This window comes from Papaver somniferum, chromosome 2 (assembly GCF_003573695.1).
Source record: "Papaver somniferum cultivar HN1 chromosome 2, ASM357369v1, whole genome shotgun sequence".
Lineage (NCBI taxonomy): Eukaryota > Viridiplantae > Streptophyta > Magnoliopsida > Ranunculales > Papaveraceae > Papaver > Papaver somniferum.
The window spans coordinates 24,142,090-24,167,501 of NC_039359.1; the positions used below are offsets into that span (position 1 = coordinate 24,142,090).

At 36.7% G+C, this 25,412-nt stretch overlaps 1 long non-coding RNA gene across 7 annotated transcripts; it reads right to left on the bottom strand.

Moving 5' to 3' along the window:
• Nucleotides 1–805: 805 nt before the first annotated feature.
• LOC113347159 lies at nucleotides 806–5,652 on the bottom strand. 7 transcript variants are annotated; one of them, XR_003358767.1, is made up of 11 exons: nucleotides 5,230–5,652; nucleotides 4,880–5,129; nucleotides 4,392–4,462; nucleotides 4,251–4,290; nucleotides 3,949–4,044; nucleotides 2,978–3,101; nucleotides 2,750–2,817; nucleotides 2,527–2,630; nucleotides 2,183–2,423; nucleotides 1,826–1,978; nucleotides 806–1,399 (listed from the first exon to the last, which is right to left on the bottom strand). It is a non-coding gene; the product is annotated as an uncharacterized LOC113347159 (long non-coding RNA). The 7 variants fall into 7 exon arrangements; XR_003358763.1 differs by lacking the exon at nucleotides 3,949–4,044; XR_003358766.1 differs by lacking the exon at nucleotides 3,949–4,044 and having other exon boundaries at nucleotides 806–1,092; nucleotides 1,226–1,399; nucleotides 4,251–4,462.
• Nucleotides 5,653–25,412: the final 19,760 nt, after the last annotated feature.

The following is a 25,412-nucleotide window of genomic DNA, read 5'->3' on the forward strand; positions in this document are numbered from 1 at the left end:
TTATGTCTCCATTTATAGCGATAGAAGAAATCTAATCTTACACACAAAAACATCTTAGTAAATAAACATTACTCCCTCTGTCCTAAAATTTCTGTCCTCTATTCTATTTTCGTCTGTCCTAAAATACTGTCCAGTTTCTGTTTATAGTCATATTTTTTAGTCAAACTCTCAAATATATCCTTCAAATTTCTATAATTATAAAATTATTTTAAATATCACCAATCTAAATATTAAATGATATCTTCCTCAATATGAAACAAATCTACTATATCAATCCATAAAGATTTTTATTTTTATCTTCTGTTTAAACATTTCTATAAATATTATAATTACCAATGTATTTTTCGTACATACTCCATATACTCCTTTTAATTTTAGTAGTAATATATCATTGAGTGGGGATAGTTTTGTAAACTCTTCCGGTCTCCTTAATATCTTGACTTAGTCAAAACGGACTAATAATTTAGGACGGAGGGAGTAATTTATAATAAAGCCAAGTTTAAAGATTGTGAAAATGTGTATAATTCGATTTCATTTGATATTTATTTATGGCTAAGAGATAAAACTTCCCAATTTTGGTGTCGTCTTCAAAAATGCCCCTACCTTTTGGAAAAAGTTGAAATGTCCCATTCCATCGACTTTTTCATCTAAAACAGTTAAATAGTGAATTTGGCACACATATGACTTTTTGCAACATAAAGAAAATAGTGGTTTTGACCGGTCAAATTTAATCAGCTTAAAGCAGAGTTTCCCTGCAACTTTTTCAGCAAGTACTGAAATTCACTGAAATGCTTCAGATTTTAGAGGCAAAACAAACATGCATAAATTTCTACACCACATGATTGTTTATTATTGAACAAAGGAATCTTACAATTCAAAAAGAGAAGGCATACATGGGTTTACTCTTCAGTTTATAAGGAATGAGAAAGGATGTAACTAATAGCAAACATAGAGTTATTTCCAAAATTGTTTTGCTTTCAAATAATGACAAGTAATAGCCAAATAAAGAAATCTCAGTAGAAAAACATACGGGTGAGCAGAGAGGGAGTGTTATAGTCCAGTTTCCAGCTGAGATTCCCTCCTAACGCCCAACTATACAAAGGAATCATCCATACTTTATCAATATGAGATTCCCTCCCATTTCCCAGATTAGGTTAGAGACCAAAAAAAGTTGCTTAGTCAAGTGGTGTACAAACACGCATCATTGTGTAACTACAATATGTACCTTGTTGCGATGGCGGTCCACGTAGCTTATGTATTCCAAAGGGACTCGAGCACATACTTACCCGGGTTCAGAAACATACACTAAGCTACATTTGAAACGAAAATTTCTGGCATATGATTAACAACCTCTAGCATGGACCAGCTTCCTACTATGCAATGTCTCCATCACTGGTAACTGAAGCACGGAAATAACAAAAAAAGAAAGTAAGTTGACATATAATGAAAAGAAGGGATAAGGAATTATACTAATTAAAGTGGTCAAAACCAGGTCATAGAGTTCCCTGTAACAAAACCAAGTTTCCCTAACTGTAAAAACCAGCCACGATCAAGTTTTTAATCCAACAAAACTATCAAAATATTTTTTTCTTATAGTTAAGATAAGGAAAAGTTCATCAATAAGAATTTTGTTCTTACACAGAAAGTAAAAACATCACAAAAGGTCTAAGGACATGCAAATTTTGTGGGTAGTATCAAAAGAATGACAAGTATAATCTTATTCATAAGATAAGGAACCAAACAGATAAACATCAGTATGATTCTACAAGGTTTGACATATCACTCCGTAAATTTAGTTCATCAATATCTTCAACAAGTACCATACCTTCCAAGAAAATAGTTCAACAATGATGACTTCCCAGTACCTTTAAGTCCAAAGACGAAGCACTAGAAAACATTTATATCTGATTGTTGCTTCTTGCGATCTAACCTTCTTCGTCTGGTTATACGCAGGATAGAGGCAATGTCTCCTTGGTATCTGATGTAAACCAAATAGGATACACTTTTAACCAGATCTAACAATGTCATATATTGCATTTAAAGAAGTGAAATTCCAAACTGACACACAGCAGGGAGAGCACACTGGGAAAACTCAGAAGGAATAAAAGAATAAGCTCCAGTAAATGAAAATCTTTTATTTCTTTGAGAAAGCAAACAAAGCGAAAGTAGTGAATGCACATACCGGTGCCAAGAATCCATCAAAGGATAACCCTCCTAATGCAGTCTTCTCTGCAAATCCTTATATGGAGCTTCACTCCAAGGACTGTAATTCCACCTCTTTCAGATATTCCTTTTTTTCCTGTAAGAGATGCACCTCAGCTGAGATCTTCCCAGATGCAACTTCCTCCAACCTTTTGATTCCGGCCTCGCGAAATCAAAGCAGCATTTTTCAGATTTTTAATTTCATCTTCCCTTCGTTTGGCCTGTTCAAAGTAGAGATCAAACCTAAATTTTTCAGAAATAATTTCCTGAAAGCAAAGAACAAGCTAGATTTTATCATGCAAGATATGAAGTCAGCTCTCTCACCAATTGCATTGCTGCCTGAATTTCAACAGCCAGTAACTGCATTGCTATTTGTTCCTCCTTTTCCCTCCTGAAGGCCGCAACCAGAGCAGCTTCAAACTCCGTTTCTGTGACATTTTAACCAGATGTTAATGTTTTATGGGATAAGGCAGCACCAACAAACTTAAGAGTGGTTGAACCATACACTAGGCTTCTTTTTATCACATGTTAGTGGACTAAATGATACCTGCAATTCGTTAGTAGACTAAACGATAATGCAATCCTTTGCAAGGACATACTCGGAAAATCAACTTCCTGGTTCATTAAGAACAACAAGAACCGTGTCAATAAGAATTACACAGAGAGGACAACAAAGTGAGTTGAAGACATGGAGCGTGCAGAACTAGATGAAGGGCCAATTGTATAACTCATCATATGCACATAACTAAATTTATGAGAACTAGCAGTTATATACCTCATCATATTCGATAAGGATGGCGGATGAAACATCGCTTTTAGACATCTTCTCATGCCCATCTTTCTAACCGTGAAACTGCGAGGAAACATTCACCGTATGCTGATTCATCCCAGGTATCAGCCTGCAAAACCAATAAAAAAGTTAAGCCTACGATTGTTAAAGAAAAATATCAATATAGCCAACAGCTTTACTAAGGAATCTTAGATTTGAATTTTTGTAAAAACTTATCAAGCAATATCATTTACCAGCAACAGATTGAAACATGTCATATAAAATGTTTGGCTATTAGACAAGTTAAGTCTAGAGGAGTTGTAGGACATCTGAATCAACTAAGTTAATTCAATTGAACATGGACATATCATGGAGCTAAGGTAGCAACTGCTGTAATAAGTTGTTCTGGTCTTGAAATCAGTTCTAAGATGGATGTTCTTCATTCCTTGAGCATAATAGCTACTACAGGCATAGACCGATAATGGTCAAAAGTGGCTATAACACAAATGAAATCCGAAGTAGCTACAGGATTTTCAAGAAACTGAGATTATTTCTTTTGCAAATACCAAACTCAACATTCACAAATAACAATCAAAATTGAATCCTAAGTTATCATTCACAGGTATGTTATGCATTGGGTCTTTAAGATCAATACTCGTATATAAGTATTCACAAACTAGATTCTGCTTGCTTGAGTTTGCGTATCTCAACATGTTTCATGATGTTCAATTGTAATGATGCAAGCTAAAACAGTAAAAAGCCAGCAAAAGTAAAATGAAGTAAAAAATACAAGCAAGTTTTATAAGAAAAATTGAAGTAACCAACATGAGACCATTTGTACAAGAGATTACTAACAACCTTAAGAATCTTTTAGTACAAAACTACAGATCAGTACTGTAATTTTGGTAAACTGGAAACAAGAGCATGACTGTAAAACAAATAATGAGACTAAAAAAGATACGGAAAAATTGTAGCACCTTATATGTAGCTAGTACATCATCCATATTTCCAGAGAGTGCCAAAATGATGTATTTAAGAGAAGCTCGAGACCAAGATATAAAAGTCCGAGCACCCTTAAACATGATAAAAGCAGGAATAAGCTTGAACCAAAACTTTTTAACATGGGGTACAGGGGAAAAAGGTCATCAGCAAGTCAACCTTATTTGGCTAAAAATCGAATGACCTACTACTAATATCACTTGATTTTGGTAAAACTATGAGTAGACCATGACAAAAATGCTTCACACAACAAGTATGCAAAAGAGTCTCTAGAGCATACCTGAGAAAAAACTCCAGTCATTTGTCGGCCACTTCCATACCTGAGAAATGCACCACCTCTTCTTAGCACAAGGAGCTAAGTACTCGGCCAAAAATTTCTCTAGAATTCAATATTGTTATCCTGTATGAACAATACAAATACCTTCGCAAAATTCATAAAACATTCAATCAAACAATCGCTGTCCGATCCTTATAACCACCACAGCCTTGTCTCTACAAGCAAATCAACTAACCAATCAAATATCCACTGACAAAATCTCAATTAAACACTAGCGGTAGTCTAAAACAGAAATCACATATATTGAATCAAAGCATGATATAGAATTATCAATGAAGACCAATTTTTAGAATCCCATTAAAATCAAACCCAAAATTTCAACCTAAAATCCACACCAGATAAACACATATTTGTCACCAAAATTTCAATTAATCCATCAGGAAAAATCATATAAGCAAATGCATTAAAAACCCACTTCTCTAAAAACAAAAACCCATCAAATATAATATTAAAATGTCAAACTAATCACCTCTAACACACTCAACCCATCAAAAACAAACACAAGATTTAACAAAATCTCTATAACTTAAAAAGATGCAATCTTTAGAACATTTAGAAATGTTAGAGATTACCAGAATTAGTCCAATTATGTTTGTAGGCTGCTCATAAAAATCTGGAAATATGCTATGCTATTTTCCCATCAGCATCAAGCAGGACCATAAACAACTTCATACATCATCATCAGATACCACAAATTCCTGTTCCTATAACTCCACATCAACTCCATCATCTTCACAGCCCTGTAACCCTAACCGTGGACTCAAAATTGGGGAAAACCCAATCTCTTAAACCCATTAGGACTGATATTCATGCTTCAATCACCTTCAATCACCCATTAGAACATGTTGAAAAAGAATTTAAAAGAGATTAGTTTCTACCTTCAAATCAAAAAGAGAAACATGAAAACCCTAACTATACTTACTGATGTTGATTCGCGGAATCCACAACGAAGAAGATGAAACGGTAGATAAAAAAATCATTCAAACGAGAAGAAGATGAAGTTTTCAATCTGGTCATGACCAAATCTAGGGTTTTCAGTGGAGATTTAATTTTAGGGAGTCTAAGAAATCATAATAGCACTGCCCTCTCCCTGTACTGCTAATTTGAGTCATAGAGATTGTGTTTTTGTGTTTATCTAAACAATCCAAATCGGGTTAAAGATTTTGAAGGGGAATAAAAAGCACCGAATCTAGGTTTACTTCATAAAAGTGAAATGAAAAAGGAGAAGAAACAGTTCATGTGCTGGTATGAGGATAGCTTTCTTATTCGACGACAACAATGAAGGCTTGAATCTGATGAAGATGATAACGATGGTTGCTATAATAGGAAGAGGTAAAGTAAAGAGAAGAGCGAGAGAGATATGAGAATGAGAGAGAGAATGGCTTTTACCGATTATAAAAGAGAGATAAAAATACGAGTTAGCTTTCCCAACCATCTGAACAGGCTGAATAGTGAATCAGCTAAAAAGTGTGGGCAGCCACACCCACGAGTCGCATGCGTACAAATCCAATCTGTTGCAAATCGCAACAGAAAAAGTCAGTTGCGAGATTTGAAACAAATCCCAACTGTTGCGAAAATTTTGCAACTGAACGCAACTAAAAATTCGCGACAGAGGCAAAACTGTTGCGAAATATAGTTACTAATCCTTGAATTTGGTGCAGTGTAATCCGTCATCTCCGCCACCACCATTTCCGCATGAGCCCCCCAGGGCCTGAACTACCGCCTGAACCACCATCACCTCCTCCTTCGCCACCTGAACTCTAAACCCTGAATGCTAAACCTTAAACCCTTAACCCCGAAGGGTTGTTATTGTCTTTTAATTTCACATGTGAGAAGTTGCATTTGTGCCAAATTTATTAATAGAAGAGTTAACGTATTGGGGCATTTTAACTGTTTATAAAAACTCGGGGCATTTCTCAGACCATACCCTCGAAATTGGGGTATTTTGACCATTTATCCTTTATTTATTTATTTTTGAGGAGAATTATTAGTACACTAGTTGGTTTTAAGTTCAAACTCATGCTCTAAAAAAATAGACGCATGCTTGTAAACTAGAAATTTTCAATAATCACAAGATATTTATTTATTTATTTTTGATTTGAAGGAAAGAATTTCTTCGTACCCAAAGTTTTTACGGGAAGTAAATAACAAATAAACAAATAAAATGGAAATGAGAAAGTAAAGAAGAGAAATTACACTAACCTAGAAAGAAAAAGAAAAAACCCCGAGTGATGGGTCGAAAAAGCGCATTAGTTGGTGATGCCAAAGTTCAGTTTCAAGCTTCACTTTACCAACGCCACTCCCACTTAGTAGTAGCACGAAAATTACCTCATGAAGAAAATTCCAAAATGGAAAACATTTATTACTGTTCAACTATCTTCAGTAAGTAAAAAAAGAATTAACGTCTTCAACGTCCCAAAACTATAAGCAAACACACCTTTCCCAACGTAAATCACCAAAATCATAATTATCAACTCAGTAAGTTGAACCAATATTCCTTAGTCTGAGCAAATATTGCTCGTATGAGCAAGTGTTGCTCGTCTGATGAATTGTTGGTGTCAGGACCAGATAAGATAAAATATTAATTTAAGACACTAGAAGCTAGACCGAGCATAATAATAAAAGTGTTGATCACGGGATTATCATAAAATTATTAGTATTTGAATCTGCTCATACTTATGTTTTGCAGAGCTCTGGATTCAAAACCCTAATTTTTGATCAATCGGTGATTTATTGAAAATCAACCACAAAGTGAAAGAGGGACTGGCTACATGGTATGAAGAGTCGACCATGTAACGCCCAGATTCTCAAATGAGTAATATACCAAAGTTTCCTGAACACCAGTTGGTGAAAGGATGATTAAATGCTGGTTTAATCATTTATTGAAATAATGCTCGTGTGAGCGTTAGGTAGTAAAAACTGATTATGGAGAGATGAGGGACCGACCAAGGAGTCATGGGAACGACTCTTGGTGGTCGTGGGACCAGCCGATGGTCGTTTGAGCAAACTCCCAGTTGTTTGAGAAGAGTTTGGACCTAATATGAGCAATTGAGCAAATTAGGTCAAAATTATTAAAACATGTGGGACCAGATATTTGCAAGCCCTAAACCGTCCTTGGTCGGTCAAGGAGACATGCGCGTGTCACCATAATGTCCGTGTCTCAGTCTTGAGAGTTTCGATATTTTCTGATGCGCGTTTGAGCAACATTTTGAGAAAATATGAAGGATTCAGGGTCTTGCTGAAACCGAGGGATCTTCATGAGATGATGAAATATAATTAATAAAATATGGTATTGCAAGGTGTGAGACCGGCCACAGCTAGGGCATGGACGACCATCTAGCAAGCTCTGTCCCGCAACACCTTTCCCAATTTTATGTATTTTCCCTGATGTGAAGGAAATACCATGAAACTGAGGAATTTCATGAGGTTAGGGAATTTCCATGAGATTATGGAAATAATAATAAGGGATATTTTGACTTTGGGTCACAAAAAAGTGACCAGAGTTGCATTTAGGTCACGAAGAAATTTTAATTAGAGTTTGGGTCACAAGACCGTCGTTGACATTTAAGAAATAATTTTTTTTTAAATTATTTACAATTTATTTAACTTCGTTAGTTGATGTTAACAGATATCTTCCAAAGGCAGTTCAGAAGACCAAAATCAACATCAATCCATTCTTTCACACTTCTCATTCTCTGAGCTGCAGACTCCATTACCTCCACTGCATCTATTTCATCTGCACCGCCATCTGCTTTACAAATTACAACTAAGACTACCACCATTACCATTTTTTTCAGTTTTCTTACCTGTATCTTCATGTGAATAACCAAATTTCATTTATTTCGAACCCATTCTTCATTTTTTTTTCAATTTCAGAGAAACCCTAACTTCAGCTTCAAATCCTCAACCAGCTTCTCTTGTTTCTAATTCAAGCAGACACAATGAACTTCCTTAATTCATTTCAGACAAACCCTAATTTCATCATTATTCAACACAGATTCGTGATTTCTTCATAAAGTGCTCTTAGAAGTAAATTCATCAGAACCCCATATGTGATATCCTCTACAAACCCTAAATTTCCATTAATCTTCACCAATTATTCCATTCATCCTCAATCGACATCAGCAGAAAACATTGAACAACAACCCTAACCTAACATCATCAGATTCTTCCAACTCACGTAATCCAAACAAAAGCAGATCCCGTTCTTCCAACTCTTAAAATCCCTTCTTCTTCACGATTCTATGATTCCTTCTCGATCAAACAAACAGAAAGCCTACTCATCCGCGATTTGTGTTCTTCTAAGTCTCTCAAAACAAAATCAAACGCAAAATTCCTCTCGATCTCTGCTTAAGTACCCTAGTCAATAGAACTACCATTTGCAGGGAAGGAGAAACGAGAAAGAGAGATTTTCAAAAAAATTGAATGCATTCACCGAATCCTAGACATGAAGAAAAGAGAAAGATAGAGTTACAGGGAAGGAGAAACGACTGGAAGAGAATGATTTAGGTTTTGGTGGATAGTGTGCTTATCTCAGCCCTTTGTTCATGGACGATTTTAACCACACGTGTGACAAACGGAAATGGTAGGTAGAGTTAGTAAATAAATTAAAAACTTAATACTATTTTGTCATTTCAAATTTTAACTAGTTTTTTAACTGTCAACACGGTCAACCACGGTCCTGTGACCCAAACTCTAATTAAAATTCTCTCGTGACCCAAACGCAACTCTGGTCACTTTTATGTGACCCAAAGTCAAAACATCCCTAATAATAATAAAAATAGGGAGTCATGAAGTGTGGGACCGGCTATGGCCAAGGCATGGCCGGTCGGACAAGGAGCCCGGTCCCAAGGCACTTTCCTTAATTTTATACTCCAGTGAGTAATATTTTTCATGATTTTAGGAAAATATCATAAAACCAAGGAGTTCGTTGAAACCAAGGAATTTGTTGAAATCAAGGAGTTTCCATGAGATGAGGGAAACATAAAAAATAATAATAATAAAATAAGGGGCGTGTGGGACCGGCTAGGGATGACCGGCCGACTAGGGCGCGGTCCCACGAGTTTTCCTAATTTTATATTATATTTCGTGACTTGAGGGAAATTTCATGAATTTAAGGAGTTTTCATGAAACGAAGGATATTTGCTCAAATGAAGAGATTTTCATGAGATCAAGAAAAATAATAAAATATAAAATTGGGCGTCGGACTGGCCACGGCATGACCGGCTGGACGGTGGGCCCAGTCTCCTGGCGCCTCAATTAATTTTTTATTATTTATTATTTTCTTCTATTTTGTATAGGTTCATTGTTCCTTCGTGATTTGGGATGCTCGTTCGTGCATTCAGGTGCTCGTTTGTGCATTATTGATGAGTACACTTGCACCATTTTGGTCGAGGCTTACTCGATAGCCTGTACGTTGAACATTTATCACTAACCCGTAGAATTCTGCTGGGAAGAACCACGAATTGAAGTGACGAAATATTATGAAAAATCGTAGAATATTGCTGAATATTCAGTTAGCGATTAAAGATAATTAATTGATGGCTCTATACTAGCAGGCATGCTGTCTAGGAGCATTAATTATCTGAGAATTGAGAAACATGAGCTTGTTGAAACGTCATCCTTTATATAGTCAGGGAAAACCTTGTTGTACCCTGAAGACGTTATTGCTCTATACTAGTAGGCAAGCTGTCTAGGAGCCGTCCAATCCTTCGATTCTATATAGAAGTAATTACTGAAATTGCTCAGCATTTATGAGATACGTTGTTGCCTCAGCTGAGGACTGCACATCTGTGTATACTCTGAGAGATAGTATACTCAGTTAGAGATTCATGCGACATGAGCTTTCATTCTTCGATGAGAGACATGAGCCTCAATACTCATCCGATTGCTGGATCGGGAGCATTATAATTATGGTTTTATGATTTTAACCCTTGTTGAAAATCCACCATCTATAGCTTGGAACATCACATGGACGAAACATTCTTTCTTCGGTCACTGAAGTTGTTTTCTCTATATAGGCTTGGGACCCGCCGTGGGCCTCGTAAATTATTGCAGGCGCCTTCTAGAAGGAGAGGTGATGATATCCTTACCTTACACCTTTGAAGAGTAGATGACCTTGTCGTGGCTATGCCTTTTGGGTTGAGCGTGTCTCCTGATCTTTGACAGTGAAGGGATTCCGTGCAGAGCCTCAATCCCCAAGTTTGGTTTACATGTTTCTATCTTGTATGGTCGGTGAGTTGACCATGATAAAGATATCATCTTGCATCCGTACTGGTGACTTCATTACTTCTTCTATGTGAAACTAAAATATGGAGAAGTATGGATTACCTTTGTAATGGTTGTTTCTATGGTAAATCTCTGGCTGGTATTGACAAACGAACATCAACAGTACTTGGAAGCAGAAGAGACTATATTGTCATGGGAATCAAAATAGGTTGGCTGGAATTGCATGGGAGTCCATGGATGCAAAGGGATTGGCTGGATGCGTAGGAGAGTAAACTATCCACGACCACGAGTTTTGGCGAGATGGATCAAAAATTAGCCACAACCACGAACCTTAGATGGTTGTGATCACGATACTTGACATGGAGGAGTGGCGACTTCTGGAGAGAACGTTGAAGTGGCTTATGGAGCGAAACGTTGAAGAGGAGCGGCTTCTGGAGCGAAACATTGAAGAGGCTCCTTCTGAGTTGTGGCCTTGTCCGTCTGAGTTTTGGAAAGAAATTCCTGTCTCTCCATTAAATCGATAATGGTAATGGGAAGGTTGGTTTCCTCTGGCTCCTCCAGTCTCTCATCCTGACGAAGAAGTGGTGACATCCCTGGTGATGATTGGAGGCGTCATGCTCGAAGAAATATTAGGAGTAGTGGCGGCTCTGTATCTGGTAATAAGAGGCATCACGTCAGAGGGGATGCTTCCGGTGATGCTGGTGTTGGTGGTAGAGGATGTAACCCCATGGGACTTGTTGACTGCGCTTGCGGATGGTACATTGGTGTTGGCCATTCCTTTTTTTTCTCTCGCCCGATACGTCCACATACTCTATTCGATTAGGGGTCTCTCCACAATTACCAGCTCATTGGTACAGTGTTCGTTTCCATAAGCATCTTGGTAGATTTTCCCCTCTTCAGGTGCTTCTCTTTTCAGCAAAGCAGTCGTGGTTGCGTACTGTTGGACAACTCTTTGAACTTCTGCGAGGGTTTGGAGATAAATTTTTTCCAGCAAGGCTTCATAGAAAGGCTCTTTACCTTTGTCTTTCAGATGTTGTGGCGCTCCTGGAAAGTCTCCTCCCTCGGTCTTGTGAAATTGTCTTGGCTCTGTGTGTTGGAAGAATCCAATTGGCCGCTCTTCTGCTGCTCCTTTATGATGTGGATACGTGCTCCGTCATCATCCTCATTGGTAGAGGCGCATGCTTTAGCCAAATATTTAACATACTTCGTATTACTCTTGAAATTGGCGGGATCCTCCGGAAAAGCCTTTGCTGATTCTTTCCACAATCGGCTTATTATACTCTTCAGGATATGAAGCGTCTCGTTTTGCCGCCTGATAATATTGACTTGTCTGGCAACCATATCCTCTAGCATTTTTGTCATGTCTTCCGTGGTAGTTGGATGCCAGCTATTCATTGCTTCTGCAAGGTTCGAACGACCCAAATACATCTGGAAAGAATCTTTGACTGAAATGGGTTTCAATTAACGATTGGATTAAGCCTAAGACTAATTGGGATGGAAATGAAATTGAGAATTGAATTTTATATGGCAACCGAGATATTAATCTCCCACTGTGGTCGCCAATTGTTTGTGGGTGAAAACTGTTTCTGCTGGTTTTGGTAAATTTGGGTGTGTGGATGAGAAACGAATCTAAACCCTAAGCAAATGCAATGCACGGGAGTACTTTAGATTCGAGAAATCAATCTGTACAATCCTGGCCTAAACCAAGAAATGGCCGTTACAGGCTTGCTTCGGTCACAAAGTGAAGGAGAAGGGTTGGTCTTAGGGAGGGAAGCGAAGAAGGTGTTGAAACCAGAATGGTTAATCATGAAGGTGTGGCCAATTTATGACTTGTATCATAATATGGAACTGGCTTGCGGAATATAAGCTATCAGTTCTTTGGTATTTTTCTTGATACTGTATTGTTGTTCTGACCAAAACTTGTTGCTTGGTGGAAATAGGTGAAACCTATTTATACAAGTCATAATTGAACGCACCGTGGTATCGTAGGAAGTGGGAGTGATTGAGTGATCGAAGAGTGGAGTAATGTGTAACCGCCAGAAACCACGCTTCCACGATGAAGGAAACGGATTTGTTTACACCCATTACTTCTTGCCACCACTAACTGCCATGTTTCCTGACACTCTCTTATAATGGGCGTGTTGCACGCCGCACGCTGCAAACCGCCAGACCAATACCCTGATGAGTATCCCAAGTTTGTGACGTGTTTGATGTCGAGTGTTTTCGTGGAAAACGTGTAGCAGTCTGCTACGTGTGGAAATTCAAAGTCAAGAGACTTACTACAGGAAAATAACATGTGATGCTATTAGGCTTGTCTTGGATGGTCGCCAGAAACTTGCCACAGGCCTGTCAATTCCATGGCGAATTTGGATGGTTAAGATTGTATCTCATGAGAAAGGGTGGCCATTGATTATGGCCACAACCTATTTGCGCCTTTCAATATCACAGTGGCGCCATTGATACATGTTAACAGCATAGTGGCGCTTTTAGCGCGTGCCAGTGGCATGATTGGCATGGTCAGCGCATGCCAGTAGCACAATGGTGCAAGTGGCGCCTGGCGTAGCCATGGCAGCCATATTTTGGCACATTGGTGTTGGACTCAATTGTGATGTGGCAATATCAGTTCCAGTAGCCACATCAATCCCAATGTTCCGTGGAACATTATTTGGCTTCGTTGGCGTAGCAACTTTGCCTAAATTAGGGTTTGGCATGCTGAAACCCTAATTAGCACATCCGGCATGCGACATGTGACCGTGGCACAATGGCGTTTTGTGCAAGTGATGACAGAGCCACGCCAAAGGAACCATAGCCAGGCCATCATGTGTAAATGGCCACAAGAGCAATTATTTCCACGAATGGCTATGGTATGGCGCCTTTATTAGGGTTTCTTAAGTCCGCAGGGCTCGTGGCATGTTGTGGGGCCCGAAGTGGCATAATTTACGCCACGACTGGAAATTAGGGTTTCATCCATCGCCACTAGAGAAAGGTCTTGCTACTGGATAGGAGAACCACGTTGAAGTCTGTTATGGCGTTGGACACGAACAGAAGGTGGGTTGGCACGTAGGTGCGCTATTCATGGCGCGTTGGCACGTTTGGCGTGCTACTACGGTAAAGTGGCACGTTTGGCCTGCGCGCTTGGCATGCTCGTTTGGCCTGCTTGTTTGGCATTCCATTAGCATGTTGGCGCGGGCGCTGGCTTTGTGAAGTCAATTTGGCATGTCGGACACTTGACGCAATACCACCTCTCTTAATGTTGTGGCAGGTTTAGAGCAACCTGATTGGTCAATAAAAGAGAGGGCCTGCCAAGCATGGGAGTGGCCACACTTATGGTGCGCGTGGTAGATATAAAACGACCTGATTGGATGATGGGGAATAGGGCCGGCAAGTATGGGCCCAACCAAAACTCATGGGAGTGTGGCAGGTTTAAAGCGACCTGATTGGTCGACAGAAGATAAAGGTCGGTTGGGCAACATGGGGTGTGGCCACTTGCAAGTGGCGGAGACCGTCCTATGTCGTGGACACACCTTCTTTTGTTGCTGCTCCTTCTCCGCGACTCCTTTATTCCTTGCTTTCTTTTAGGTGGGACTCTGCACCTACTAATCCACGACGGATTAATTTCCTAGTCTTCCTAGACTTGGTTTCGACCAACGAGGTCTAATATTTGGCGCAGGGCGCAAAACCCTAATTTTGCAAATTAGGTTAATATTTGAATTTTGTGAATTTTCACAAAATTGATTGAATTTTTTGTGTTGATATAGAGTTCTTTAAGTTTATTGCCAGAGAGCAGTATGCTTTCCGATTGAATACTTTGTGGAAGAACCTTAACCTTGATACTTGGAAATTCGTGTTACTCTGCTGCGAGTGAACACAAATTGTCATGCCATATCAATATTAAGGTTCGGCCGGGTAACATAGCACAGAAAGTATTCAAAGAAACTTATATTAATTGAATAGCACAAGCAAGGTGCCGAAATTTACAGAATGTTTGGTATTGGTGCTACATGCACCAGTCTGGATAAATTTCATGAGAATATATATTGAGTTTCTCAATAAATGCGTCAGTGGAGAGGTTAAATCACTCACCATTTTACATGGCTCCGTTTCTTTGCAGAGTGACGGCACATTAAATTCTAGGTTTTACAATTCTAACCCTGAACTGAAAACCACCATCAACAAAAGTTTATTCTTAGATCCAAACACTCTAAATAATGAACTTATAATTGATTTGTTCAGTTAGTCCTATTTTATAGCTATCATAGACAATGTATCATAGACCTACAAAGTTTATTCTTAGATCCAAACACTCTAAATAATGAACTTATAATTGATTTGTTCAATTATGCCTATTTTATAGCTATCATAGACATTGTATCAAAATGAATTTTAACCAGGTCATTTTGGAAGGCGATAGTCAGACAATGGTTAAGGCTCTTTCAGACCATTTGTACCGTGTTCCTTGGAAGGTGGCTCGGCTCATTCGTCAGATCAAGAGAGTTTCCAATCAATACCTTACAAGCTACAACTTTATTAATAGAGATGCGAACGGTGTTGCGCATGCTCTTGCCAAGTATGATTTTCAGCATAATATCCAGAGCTATTGGATATCTCCTCAAATCTCCCACTGCATTTCTTCTCTTGTTGTCGCAGATGCTACTTAGTTATTGTATTTTTCTTCCTTTTCTGTTTGTTTTTCTTACCTGTTTTTGTCAGGTGATCTATCAAAAAAAAAAAAGATCGAAGATAAGATAATTAATTGAAATTTGAAGTTTATGAAACAATACATACAAATTATAATTATATAATAATATAATGATCAGCATTCTGTGATTTAATATTAAGAAGAGAGATTTCTTTTTAAATTCCTTAAAATTACAATAAAATAATAGATTGGAGGGAGTATAATACCTTTAATCTCCAAGATTTTCCTTTTTAATGCTAGCAAGAATTTGCTTTGTGAAAAATAAAAAAATCCCGTTTGAGTTGGGTTTCACGCGTCAAGAAAATGCTTGATTGCAAGTTAAGTTTTATGCTTCATAAAAAACTAGTAAAAAATCATGAAAACTTCAAATATAACTTTTAGGGATATTTTTAAAAAGGAGGAAAATGAGAAGCATTCAGATACTCCCCCTTGATCAGGTTGTTATCCGATGATATTATGTACTTGTGCTTCCTAACTTGCACGAAGCTTGAAAAATTATCCTCATACGCTTCCCGATACTTACCTTCCATACAATATTGTTTCACCGTCTATTTATAAAAAAATGACATGGCATAATGAACTTAAAATTTGAATAACAAGATTTTGAATCAACTATAATACCCCAAGGGCAATCCCTATAATATTAAGGCTTAAACATCCACAGTTGAATGATGATCCTCATAGATATGGATGATCATAGATTTATGAAGAGCTTTCTAATATAAAAATAAAAACAAATCAAATCGTTCTATAAAATACCGACTACACGTATATGTGATTTAAATTCATTCAGCATTTTACAGATGAATAAAAACTTTTTCGGTCTTTCATTAGCCAAGCAACAAATTGAAATTGAAACAGTATTTTACATACACATACACATATGTACATATATATATGTGTGTATGTTTTCTAGACAACTAGATATATACATGTATCTTTTATGGGTAATCTTAGTTTCTCTTGTAGTCATTTGTCTTGATTAGATTTATAGGGTTTGTTTTTAAGATGTCCTTATATCAATCACTTGCTCTCTCTTTTTTTTCTCTGTGATTTGCTCATCAATCGTGAGGTAGACTAAGTTTTACAGAAAGGTTTTTTCATATGAAAACTAAATCCATAAACAACTAAATAAACTTTAAGCCCTTCTTAAGAAACCAGAAGAGCAACAACACCAGCAACTCCAATCACTAAGGCTCCATTTTTAAACTATATTTGACGGATTCAGGCCGAGCCATATAACTTATTTTAATTTTATTTAGTTAGTCTCTATAGTTACTTTATTACGAAAAACCTTGAGAAATGGATGAATCATTTCTTGATCCTAATATAACTGTCTTGTGCGACGTTGTTAAATCATTTGGTGTTGTTTTTAACAATATGACCATTTAACTTAGTTATGAAAAACCTTGAGAAATGAATGTATCTTTTTTTGATCTTAACACCTCTTTCTAGTGCAGTGTTCTTAATAGCTTGGGTTTGTTTATAACCATCCCAAACATGGGAATTTAACCTAGTCATGTCTACTTGTTCTTGGCATCTTAAAATCGTTATATTGGTAGAATCTTTGGATCTATATTTGTGGAGAAACTGGAGTGGTCGTTATAATTTAAAATTTGATGTTAATCTTATGATCAGTCATGTGACAACTCAAAATAAAAGGTTGGGAAGTAAATTTGCAAGACACAAAACTAGAATTAAATAAGGAGATATCCTTAAAAAAAATATCCATGTGTTGATCACCATCAAGCTTTCCAACAGAAAATTGGTCACTCAACTCCGTAGCATCACTTTCGATAATGGCATGAGTGATCTTTAGTTCCAAATATTTCTTCAAAACTGCCCATATAGACGGCATCTCTGTTTCAGAAGGAGGAGACACGTCAAAGACTATTACAACACAAAATGAGGCGTCACTGGTGTAATCTCTCATCACATACTCTACACCATCGAAATCACCATCGATATTGTACATAGTCCAAGCAAAACGAGAAGGGATCGTTTTATCATTCCTAATGACATCAGAGAAGGGTCTACGAGGTATAACATGATTTATAGTAGCCAACATATATCCCTGACTCTAGCAATATAACAACACCATGAGTTTCATTCTAATCACTAAACAAGAAATTATTTCTGCTACTCCAAGTAGACTGCAAAGAGATAACTAAAAACCTCGGCTACTTAAATAAGAAATAAGATAAAGAAGAATAAAATCCGTTCAAGCAATGGCTTATCATGGAAAACAAGAATACTAATGCAATAAGGAAAAATAATCCAAATATGAATGGTGAAAAAGCAGAGAACAAGAGCATGTGTAACAGATTCATCGTAAATAGAACATCTAGGACAAACAACTGAGGCAATATGGATATAGTTGTAACAGAAATTTAGTAGGGATGTCATTTCGAGCATTCTTACAAAAAATAGTTGAATGCACTGTGGAACTCTAAGTTTCCAAACACACTTTCAAAGATTTTTGCGTGGGGAAGGTTAAAAACCTTTGAGACCCGTGTAGGTAGACTTAATACTAAATCTACCATTTTCTGAAACTCCCAAGCCTTACTATCAGGAGCGCACCTGGCTTAAAAGAATGGTAACAATTTTCTCAACAAAAGTATTGTCAAAGTGAGTGCTTAATATAGTAATGTTCCAAGATCTAGTTTCTTGATTGATAAAATACGAAACTTTAAGGTTATGATTTCGGGGGACTTGGGGATTGACATGGCAGGACCAAATGAGGGAACGCATTTGTCACACCAAGGATCTATAAATTGACCATCTCCCACTGCCCAAGAGACAAAAGGTTTTGATAAACACTTTCATAGTGTGAAAACATCTCCAGGCCCAATAACAAGCTTTAAAACACTTAGCATTTAAGAAATCAAAAATTGAGAAATACTTAGCTTTTAAAACAGTGCATAAGAGAGAATCAGGACATTCCACCACTTTCCAGGTATTTCTATCAAACACATCAAAGTTATTTAGTTCAGCATTTCTAAAGCCTAAGCCACCTTCATACTTAGGGGAAACGAGAATATCCCAACTAAGAAAGTGAAGTATCTTATCTTTGGGGTTAAGGGTGTCAACCCACCAGAATTTACAGAGATGGGATTCCATCTTTCTGGAAAGATACTTAGGGATAAGAAAAGCATCCATCTGATAAAGAGGGATAGCTTGACCTACGTGTCTTAATAAGAAAGGTTCTAACAACCTGAAAAAGAAGTTTATGGTACAAGGAGGTAGTTCTAGCATCCGCATATTGTAAATTACTGATGTAAGTTTGAATTTTTGATTTCTAAAACGAAATGGGATTCAAAGGTACTTTTCACCCATTTTACGGGTATGAATATTCATAATAAAAGATAATTGATCCATTACATGATCTGGAGTTTCCTTATAAAGCATGATACCAGATTCTCAAAGTTGAATCCCAAATAATCCTTAAATATTTTGAAAATTATGGGCAGTAGCTAGCCGCAGAGAAAAGAAGAGAGTCGTCAACAAAAAGTTTGACGGGTAATAATAAGAGCATGTTTAGAAACCTAAAGCCTTGGACAAGAACTATCCTTGTCAGTTTATCAATAGACAGATAAAACCTCGAACAAAGAATATAAAGATAGGAAGAAAGTGGACCATGTCTAAAACCCTTCTCAGGTTTGAAAGTGGATTTCCTTGACTAGAATGTAGTTGTTTTTGTTAGGTTGAAGCATAAATATGGCTGGTTGGTGTGCACATCCTAGTTCCGAAATCATCTAGTCAAGGTATGATCGCAACGGAAACAAGGGCGAAACCAGCCCATTATAAGGATGTGCATTTATACCCCTATCCAGCTGGCTCCAACGCCTATTTGAGGCCTAATAGAATTTTTTTCTTCTTCTATATTTAAGCTTATTTTTGTTTTTTTGCACCTCTAATTATTTTTTTTGCACCCCATAAGTAAATTCTTGGCTCCGCACCTGAACGGAAACTCCAAGATCTGGGGAATTTGATTACGAGAATTTGATGAGATTAATTAACAATATTTTGTAATATATTATCATTATTATTATTAATATAAAAAGTATTGTTATATTAACTAGTTGGAAGCCTAACAAGCTAAGTTCCAACAACGTACTACCACATTAATTTATTAATTAACAATTTTTATCTTTGTTAATATAGTCTTAGGCTGCCGTATCAAAGCTCTCATCTTTTCATGGCTAGTCTTCCACCCAGGTGCCGTATCTTTGTTTTGCTGATTGGATCTTTCACAGGGAATTTAGGACACCTTTTGTTTGGGATTCCTTTAGAAACTACCATAGTGGATATTTTCTGTTTGCTTTTTTTGGATCTTCCTCGTAGGCCCGAGTTTGTTATGCATATGCTGACGCAGCTGACCCCCTCGGCTCCTCCCCTTGCTCGATAACTTTGTTACCCTTTCTTTTTGTAAAGTCCACATTTCTCTAGGGATGGATGGAGTTATCGTCATCCAAAAGCTAGTTTTACCTAAGCACTACGGATTTGGCAACGCAAAAATGTAAACACCGTGGCATTTAAAAGAGGTAAAACAACGAAATTGAACACGCAAAATTTTCATAACATCTAGAAAAAAACAATGTATTTATATGTTTTTCCTACCACTGATTGTTTCAAATCAATATATACGACGTATATCATCTAATTGAAAATTCAAAAACATGATTTTACTATTTTTCATTTCTTTTCTTTTATACGATTAATTAGGAACACAAAAGCAATATCTTCATTCATCTCACCAAAAACACGGTTCCAACATTGAGACTTTTTCTCTCAATTTATATTTCTTTTCTTCTATCAGAAGCTTTTTTCCTTTCCATTTTTGTGATTTTAGATGGTGGGATTAGTTTAAAAGAGAGATTTGTGGTGGCACTCACTATTGATACAAATGGCTTAATCTTTTTGATTCTAAATGGAAAGTTCTTTATCTCAATGTGATTGCTAAAGTGAAGATCCTAGGCAAAGTTTATTAAGAAATGATGAAGAAAACGCCGTGTTCGACTAATAATTTCTAGAACTTAAAGCCTCAGCACCCGCCTCCACAGAATACGGGGAAATGCAAACCGATCGAGAGGAGAGTATCACCAAACTAAAAGCAGATTACACCGACAAACATGCATACCCGAGAACGATTATTGGCATTGACTTTACACCATATGACAACGAGAAACAAGCTCCAAATGGGCAGTGAGCGTAAACAATGTTCTAAAAACAGGATCGGACACTGAATCGGAAAAGTCACTGGGACAGGGTCACATGATTCGACCAGTGGTTCAACCGGGTTCATTGGGTCGATACAAGAGAAACTATTTAGTTGAGTGCAATTATGTAAAGGACCTAAGGCTAAGTCTTGTGGGCTAGATTTGGTTTCTAGATTAGACAAAAACTGTTGTAAATTTTTCTCAAAGCGTTATCTATTCTTCAACACTACTTTTTTCTCCAGATATATCTCGAATAAGGGTGCACACGGTACGGTTCGGTTCTTGCCGAGACCGAGTACCTGTACCTCCCTAGCCTCGGTTCCTACTTTTTGAACCGGTATCTGTACCATGTACCTCGGTTCCGGCATTATTCGGGACCAGTACGGTACCAGGTACGGTTCTGGTACTAGTCTCGGTCCTTAATTTTTCCAGACAAATTTTTCCTGTTAAGAACCTGTTTTACTGAGCAACCATATTTTAAAAAATATCTCAAAGCACAATACATAACAATTAACAACTAACAACAAGTAGCAATAATATTAATACCAGCAAAGAAAAGTCTCAAATACCAAGTCTTGAAAAACTGAAAAAGTAACAAGTAACAAAAGAGTCAAAGACTGACAGACACGGTCACTCACACACACAACTAAACAGTAGTCTTAACAAGTAGCAAAAGAGTCAAAGTAACAAGTAGCAGTAGCACTGAATGGACAGGGTGGTAAAAATGTAACAAGTAGCACTGGTGGAAAAAATGTAACAAGTAGCACTTGTGGCAATTGCAAATACAAAGTCTTGAAAATCTATTCCATGGCAGCAACACTGGTGGTGGCATTATTGTTGATAGGACCAAGTAACGCTGCAAAAACAAGTAATAGCAGTTAGTAACTATTAGTCTATGTCTATTACTACCAAAAACAAGTAATAATGTAATATATATATGTTAGTATGTTACCTTCTTCAACTTCAGCTTTGTCATCTGGTATATATTCAACATTGTCATCTGTTTAGGTAAATATCCTGAATTGCAAAACTAATCACTGAGATTGTCAATGTAGATTAGGTTGGAATAACACAGATACCTGTGTATTGTTGAACTTGGTAAAATAGATTCACATTCAAGGGAAATTAGATGACAGGGAACTACATACAGATCAAATTAATGCACATTTCAACCAAATATTCAACATAAATAACACAGAACTTTGCCTATTGCTAACCCCTTTTGTATATGCTATTGGTACCCCATGTCTCATCCATCAGTCACCCAGTTCAGTTTTGGCTTTTGGGAGAACCCATATTAAAGAACCCCAATCTACCAAAATAGATTCATCTGACAATCAACTAAACTTATAAAAACCCAAATCAAATTAATAACGTAACAATAACAAAAGCATCAATCACATGCACAAATTTTAGAGATTGAGTTTTGACTTAGTACCAATAAATTGAACCCTAAAAGCATCAATTCAGCAAAATCACAACACGCAAAAATCTTTAAGATTTCATTACCTCCATCAATCATAACCCATATGCTTGAATCAACAAATGAGAGAAGGTTACATAGATGATAAGGGGTTTACCGTTTACCCTTTTGGATTCTCAGTACAGGTTCAAAAAAGAGGTTGTTGATCTTTCATCTTCTAATACTGCAAATCATGAAAAACCACAAATGACCCATGATTAATAATCTAAAATATTGAAGTGGGTTTTGATTAATTTACAAAATTAAGCTAACAAGCGCACCATTGATGTACTCAAATTTGAAATTTTTCCTCCTTCTTCTTCTGGATCGAGAGGTGGTGTAAGTGTATCTGGTGTTCGTGGACTTGAAGTCTAATGAAGAAGAGAAGAAAACTCTTCCCTGTAAATCTAATGGAGTTCTTCCTTCTCAGAGAGAGAGAAGACGGAAAAAAAATAAAAAAAAAAAGAGAAACCCTAGCCTTATTGTTCTATATATACCACCCTTAAATCTAATGGCTATTATTAGTTTATTACCCCTAAATCTAACGGCTATTAGTACTCGGTACATTCGGTCCGGGACGGTATGAGACTTGGATAGGACCGTGTACCTGTACCTCCCTAGCCTCGGTTCCTATTTTTTAGACCGGTACATGTATCCCCTTCCTCGATTCGGTACAAAACAGGTAAGGTTCCATCGGTTCAGGACCGGTCCAGGTTTTCGGCTCGGTTCCTGTGCTCTCTTAATCTCGAATGTCAACTAATAGCGGATAGTTGTGTTGTTTCATTCAGCGCAACCAAAATTCTACTTTTCGCGGAATGGTTCAGCGAGATTGTTTTACTTTTTGATCCGAGTCTAAGATGGTTGCGTTGTCCTATTCAGCTCAACCACGTGGAATGGTTCAGCGCATCTAGATGGTAGGTTGGAATGACCGTAAGACTTAGGTGGATATTCTAACTGGCGTGGACTTCCAATCTAGATGCTAGATTAGAAGACCATAAGACTAAGCCTAAAGACTCGTTTGGGAATAATAATGTGGTCATGTTCTATATTTTGAGATCCGCACCGGACCGACCGGTTAGGTCCGGAAACCGGTAACCTAATAACATTTTGGTTTGTTCCAATAATAACCTATTGATTTTTATAGAAATCGTTTTAAATTTTGAAAACCGGCTGACCGGGACTTCTCTACCGCTGAACCATACCACCCAATCTAGGTCAGGTCTAACCCATACTGTAAGACTAAAAAAAAACTAAAAAGTAATTTCTTTTTTTCTTGTTTTTTTTTTTTTTTGCTTTTTGCTCTTCTGAATCTTCTAAAAACAAATGAAGATCAACTTATATTAAGGAAATTCAAACAATCAATCCAAACGACACGAATCATTGATTCCATTAAAAGATCACTCAAACAGGAAAAGACAACATAAAAATCGATGATAAAAAAAATAATAGATCTTTGATTTATGTTAAGGAGACAAATGGAGAAAAAGGGAAATGTTAATCTTTGGATAAAACTTCGTTTTCTACGTGATGCTTATGAAGAATTTTTTATGTGGTCTATAAGTGGGTTTCCGTAGGCATGTATCTCAAACAGACATCTAGGAATTACTAGGTAGTCCAGGAAACTCAGTACCGGTTACTCTCTAATCCATCCCTAGAATAAAATTATCCGCTGGTCCAAAAACATGTTTTTGGACCAGAATATTTATTCCCTAGTCCAAAACGTGCGGGTCACACAAGACAAGTTTTTCAAAAGTACCAAAAATACCCTTTCTACAACTCCACGAACAAATCAAATTCATTTTCTTTCTCTTTTTTTTCATCTCAGATTTGTTTCTCTTTGGTTTTCTCTGCTCCTGCGTTTTGGTTCATCACAGTATCTGGTAGCGTCTTTCAATTAGGCTCATCACAGCTATTATCTCGTAAATCATCTGTGCTTCGAAATCAGATTCGAACAAGGTATTTATCTCGTAAATCATCTTCCTCTGCTGTTGTTCTTGGAATGTTGATGAATAATTAGGTTTATTCTGATCCGATTTCTATCAGAATAGTTGTCTATGATGTACATTGTTATCTTTCTTTTATGATTTCAGTTTTGTGATGATTTACATTGTTCAATTCAGTTTCCGTTCGATTTACATTGTGATTTTTGTGTGTTTCAATTAGGTATCTTAAAATCGAATTAGGTTAATCTCAGATTTGAACAAGGTATGTTACTATAATCACCTTTTCTCTGCTGCTGTTCTGTTTTAGTTTCTTTGTAATCTGATATAGGTTTGTTTTACTGTATTTTTTTATATATGTTTGTTTTGTTAGATAGATCGTGTAGTAATTTTGTATTCTCTTTTTGATATAGTTGCAATTCTTCTATTTATAAAAGATGAAACTCAAAACATATTGATATGATGTAAAATATATTCTACATGTTACATACCAATACGTACTGCATATAGCCTGCAAATATATCTTACTAAAATACAGTAGATGCCAATACATATCAATATGTATAACGTATAGGAATTCAGAGACTTAGTTATTCTACATGTTACATACCAATACGTACTACATATAGCCTACACTCTTAGTATGTATCGTGCAATACAGTAGATGCCAATACATATCAATATGTATAACTTATATCCATTCAGAGACTTAGTTAATTTTTTGATCATTTACAGGGTTAACATGTCTGACGTTTCTCCCAAACCAGACTTCTCCATCTATTTTCATGTATACCATAAGCAATATCATTTTTCATATGAGGTTACATCGTTTTCAACTTTAGAGGATTTGAAATTTTGCATCTGTAATATGTGGAGCTGGTTGACTCACCGATAGTATGAACTTTGCATGCAATCTTATCCGACAGTATGAACTTTCTGAAGAATGATTTTGTGTCAGGTATGTATTTCAGTCAGATACATATTAATGTCTTAATTAAGTAAGTTTGATACAATACAATGTACTTTTAAGCAAGTAGTGTTCTGATTTCTCTTTTTCTTTTATCACAGGCTTTAACGTGCAGCAGAATGTTATATCGATGATGTTGCCAGATTCCTTTTCCACAATTCTTTCCTCTAGCCCTTGTTCTATTCTACCGTTTTTCTTTTTGATTTTGTCAGTACCAACTGAATTTGGTTAATAAGCATTTCATTTACAGTACATACATTACAAGTGTACTGAAAATACTGTTTTTGTTGTTTCTTAGAACATCTTTTGGTTTTTGAAACATTATAAGTCTATCAAAATGTAGTTATTGTAGTTATTTTCGAATAATGAAATATGTTGTTAAGTCTATCAAAATGTCAGTATCTATCACCAGTAGTGAAGTATTTACATACGGAAGTATTTTCTGGTTATGCATCAGTTTTTTTTAGATGCATAATACATTATGCATTATTTTTATTTTAGCTGCATAATGTCTTATGCATTATTTTTTTTCACTTTTCTGGTTATGCGTCAGTTTTTTTAGATGTATAAGACATTATGCATTATTTTGT